The sequence below is a fragment of the Macrobrachium nipponense genome, chromosome 29 (assembly GCF_015104395.2).
Source record: "Macrobrachium nipponense isolate FS-2020 chromosome 29, ASM1510439v2, whole genome shotgun sequence".
NCBI lineage: Eukaryota > Metazoa > Arthropoda > Malacostraca > Decapoda > Palaemonidae > Macrobrachium > Macrobrachium nipponense.
In genome coordinates this window covers 10,954,655-10,959,654 of record NC_061092.1, presented here as the reverse complement: position 1 = coordinate 10,959,654, position 5,000 = coordinate 10,954,655, and the positions used below count along the sequence as shown (strand labels likewise).

General features: G+C 38.2%; 1 pseudogene; it reads left to right on the top strand.

Moving 5' to 3' along the window:
• The window catches only part of LOC135206120 (prolyl endopeptidase FAP-like), a 195,576-nt pseudogene that overhangs the window by 20,091 nt on the left and 170,485 nt on the right, over window positions 1-5,000 (top strand).

Sequence of the window (5,000 nt, the reverse complement as noted above, 5' to 3'; positions counted from 1 at the left end):
CCGGTCTTCGGGACGACGACTGGCGGGAAATTTACGATTCGTGGAGGTGTTGGGGGTGGAGAATCTCTCTCTCTCTCTCTCTCTCTCTCTCTCTCTCTCTCTCTCTCTCTCTCCGTTTGTTTTTTGTGGTATAGGTTGAGAACGTGCTTTTGAAGCTTGAGACGAGGTGTTGGGTTGGAGAAACTCTCTCTCTCTCTCTCTCTCTCTCTCTCTTCGTGTTTTTTGTGGTGTAGCTTGAGAATGTGATTTTGAAGCTTGAGACGAGTTATGGCTCTACATCGAAAAATCATTGAATACTGTTCCAGTATTTTTAAAGCGTGCAGAAAGTTTATCTCTGCTCGTAAAATGAATAATCTGTTGCCCTACTCTGTATAGAAAAGTAAAATAATCCGTACACGATAGCAAAATTAATAATAACAATAATAATAACAGTAATTCTTTTAGACCTCTGGTTAAACTGTACGGGTTTATCGTAAATAAGGCATCTTTCAATCTCTGCTTACAGCCACGAAATATACCTAGACCGTGCTTACAGATTGCAAGCATTCGTTGCCTAGAGCACCTAGGCCTACTACATACAATACTCGATTTACACATATAGGCCCACGCAAAACCAACAATCTATATATAATTATGTATATATATATATAATATATATATACATATATAATATAGATATGTATGTATGGTTATGTATGTATGATTATACCACTTCACTCACCGAGAGAGAGAGAGAGATAAATCTTCCTCTAGGTTGGACGGGGAAAATGAAATGGAAGATTGTGGGGGAGGCGATTATTAAACCGTTAGCGAAACAATACTGCGAAATGAGTTCCCCTGTTGGGGGGCGGGGTGGGGGGGGGGCGAGAGAATGACTGGAATGACGTGTTGCGGGTAGGATCTTCATTTCTTAAGGGTGAGGACTGCGGGGGGAGGGGGGGGGCGGGGGGTTTACGGGATAGAGGCTGGAAATGAGAGGGAGATGGTGGTGTTGGGAATTCATTGTGTTAGCTTTGAGTTGGCTCTTCCTATGACCTGTCATCATTATTGCGAGAGAGAGAGAGAGAGAGAGAGAGAGAGAGAGAGAGAGAGAGAGTGTGTAATAACTATAACAGAATGTAAACGGTTTTGTTTATCTGTGTTGTCTGTTCACGAGAGGTTACGGGGTGCTCTAGGAGCAAGAGATCGTGATGGCATAAGGGCGTTTGAGTGAGAGAGAGAGAGAGAGAGAGAGAGAGAGAGAGAGACCGCATGTGACTGTGTGTGTTTGTGTACAATGCGCATATGACATTTTGTATACATAGAGGAAATGTTACGTGTGTTTACGTACGTACTGAGTGACTTATGGATGTAATATAGTAAGTTCATGTGGAGAGAGAGAGAGAGAGAGAGAGAGAGAGAATGAATGAATACATACATGTATATTTATAGTGTGTATATACAAATAATCTTATATAGCATATACTGATATAAGGTATATAAACTATCAGCATAATACTATAAATATACATGTACTCTCTCTCTCCTCTCTCTTCTCGCTTCTCTCATCCTCTCTCTCTATATATATATATATATATATATATATATATATATATATATATATATACGTATATATATATATATATATATATATATATATATATATATATATATATATAGTATATATATATATATATATATATATATATATATGCACATGACCTACATGTATGCATACTCCTCTTGTGAAAGAAATACCTCGAATTCCCAGAAGACTCAAAACACAATAAATGAATATGAGCTCTTTTCCGAAAATATTTTGGAGATAGAAATATCGTCTGATGACCGACGGGAAATCAGGGTGGAAAACATTTTCGCTTCCAGCAACTGAAAGGAAAAAAAAAGATAAAAAAAAGAGAGAGAGAAAGAGAGAAAATAAAATCCGGTTCGCAGAAGGAAGGAATATTCTACGTTTCCTGTTTTATAATCCATGACTCGGGCGAAATAGAATGAATGGAGGGCTCTAATGTTTGGCGTTAATATTATTATGTTTTTTATATTTTATTTTTATCTGAGCTGTTCCCTTCGTCTGAGAAGATAGAGGGACACAATGTTTGTGCTTGTTATTAGCTGTAAGGTAGTCTTGGGGGAAAAATTTATTCACAGGAAATAGCGCTGGAAAAATTTTATTTGCTGGAAAATAACGCTACGAACAATTTTATTCTCGGGAAAATAGCTCTGAAAAAATTACTTTCTGGAAAATAGTACTGAATAAATGATTGTCTGGAAAATAGCGCTGGAAAAATGATTCTCTGGAAAATAGCCTTGAAAAATCATTATCTAGAAACTAGGTTTGGAAAAATAATTCTCTGGGAAATAGCCATGGAAAAATGATTCTACGGAAACTGAACCTGGAAAATTTATTCTCAGAAAAATAGCCCTGGAAAAAATTCTGGAACCTAGACCTGGAAAACTGATCATATTCAAAATAGCCATGGAAAAATGATCTTACGGAAAATAGACCTGGAAGAATGATTCTTTGGAAAATACCACGGACAACCTTCTGGAAGATACCCCTGGAAAAAATATTCTCTGGATTATAGTGCTGGAAAGGAATGTATTCTCAGAAAAATAGCCGTGGAAATAGGATTTCTGGAAAGTTGTGCTGGAAAAATGATGATCTGGAAAATAGCCATGGAAATTTTTTCTGGAAAGTAGCCATGGAAATTTTTTTCTCGGAAGTAGCCATGGAAATTTTTTTTCTGGAAAGTAGCCATGGAAAACCATATCTGGAAAATACCCCAGGAAAAGTAATTCTCTGGATTATAGCACAGGAAAAAATGTTACTCTCTGGAAAACAGATCTGGAAATTGAATTCTGTGGATACTAGCGCTGGACAAATGATTCCCCTGAAAATGACAAATTTAACAGAAAATATTGCTAGAAAATTGTTAGTTTAGTAGCTAATAGACATGAAAAAAATTGCCGCTTCCAGTAGGGTAGCACTGGGAAAGCTTAGTTTCCAGTGGGAAATGGTGCTGGAAAAATTTTGTTTATTGACAAGGAAAACATCAGGAATCTGTCACGAAAGGTGGGAAATATCGTAAAAAAAATGTTATTTCCGATGGAAATTAGCTCAGGGAACATTGAATTTTATTGGAAATTAGTAGATCGAAAAAACAACTAATTTGCAAAGAATAGAAAACAGCGAAAGGAAATGAACATGTCCTATTGAAAACAACAAGGGAGAAAAAATTAATTTTTCAGTTGGAAACACCGAGAGGAAAGTATTGTCATTTTCAGTGGGAAACAATGGTAGAAAATTGTCATTTTCAGTGGGAAACAGTGAAACAAGATTGTAATTTTCTGTGGGAAACAGCGGAAGAAGGTTGTAATTTTCAGTTGGAAAAAATGGTACAAAATTGTCATTTTCAGTGGTGAAACAATGACACCAAATTGAGGGAAAATTTCATTTACAGTGAGAATTTGGGAAACAACGAGGGAGAATTATTGTCATTTTCAGAGGGGAAACATTGTAAGAAAATTGTCATTTTCAGTTGGAAACAGTGGAGGAAAATATTGTCATTTTCAGTTGGAAAAAGGTGAAGAAAATTACCATTTTCAGTGGGAAACAATGGTACAAAATTGTCATTTTCAGAGGGAAACAATGGAGGAGCATTGTCAACTTCAGTACGAAACAATGGAAGAATATCGTCATTTTCAGTGGGAACCGAGGGGGGAGGGAGACGTTGTCATTTTCAGTGGGAATCAACGACTAGTGAAAACTCATTTTCAGTGCGAGTGACGAGTGCAACACCCATTCACAGTGCATTCCGATGCAAGTGCAGTGATATTCTAATGCCAGCTCATCTTTCATTCTAGAAATTCGCGGAAAAGGGGAGTTTTGATACGCCATACTTTTTTTCGGGGGAAGAGGACCATCATCGTGAGTCATCGGGGACCTGAGAACCCCACTCCCCGCCACCCCTCCCGGCGCAACCACTTTTCCTCACGGGCGGCAGCACAAAAAACTGGTAAGTAACGCCTCTCCTCTCTCTCTCTCTCTCTCTCTCTCTCTCTCTCTCTCTCTCTCTTTATATCCTCACTTGACTATGTATTCGACCTGTCTCTTTAGGTGGGGGGTTAAAGGGTTGGGGGAAGAAGGGGGAAGGGATAGGTAGGTGGGAAGATCTCAGACAAAGCGACTTCTACACAACAACGAGCTATTTCCAGTCGCCTTTCATTGTGCTCTTTCTGTTTCGAATGTGCATTTTAATGGCGCGCGACAGAGACACCCTCCTCCTCCTCCTCCTCCTCCTCCTCCTCCTCCTCTTCCCGAGCAAAGTGCAATCTTCTATTTATTTTTTCCCCTTCCCCCACAGAAGAGCGAATAGTGAAAGCTTCAGCGAAATGGGGTCGTGCATGTTTAGAGTCGCATTGTCTGGAGGAAGGAAGCCTTCGACGTGTAGGGACATGTTTTCGACTTTGGTAGAGGAATGTAAACATTGCTTTGACTTAAGTAAACACTAGGTTATTCTCAAGACGAAAGATACTGATTTGACCGCGAAATTACTTAAAAGGTAATGATTTTTAGAACTACTTCGATGGTGGACACGTTGACAAATTCCATTATTATTTTCAAAAATAGATTACGAGCATCGTACTTTGACTTAGGGGACAGAATTCGAGATGAGAAATGATGTATGACATTAGGATGACGAGAAGATGTAGCTGGGATTTTCCAATGTATAATAAAGTTTTGAGGATTTTTTTCTGTTAGTTTTTTAGGGGATTTAATTTTCATGAGTGTACAATGAGATAGTAAGGAAATACGATCGATTCTGCTCATATTCTGCAACGGAATTACGGTTAAGAATTCAGAAATCTTCGAAATAGATTAGGTAAACTGACTAACAATAACTGTAGGTCCTGAAATGTACACAGTGATACGAGACTGACAATTAAAACAACTGAGAGTGTGACTTGGTGAAATGACTAACAAGATTTACATGCAATTCTGA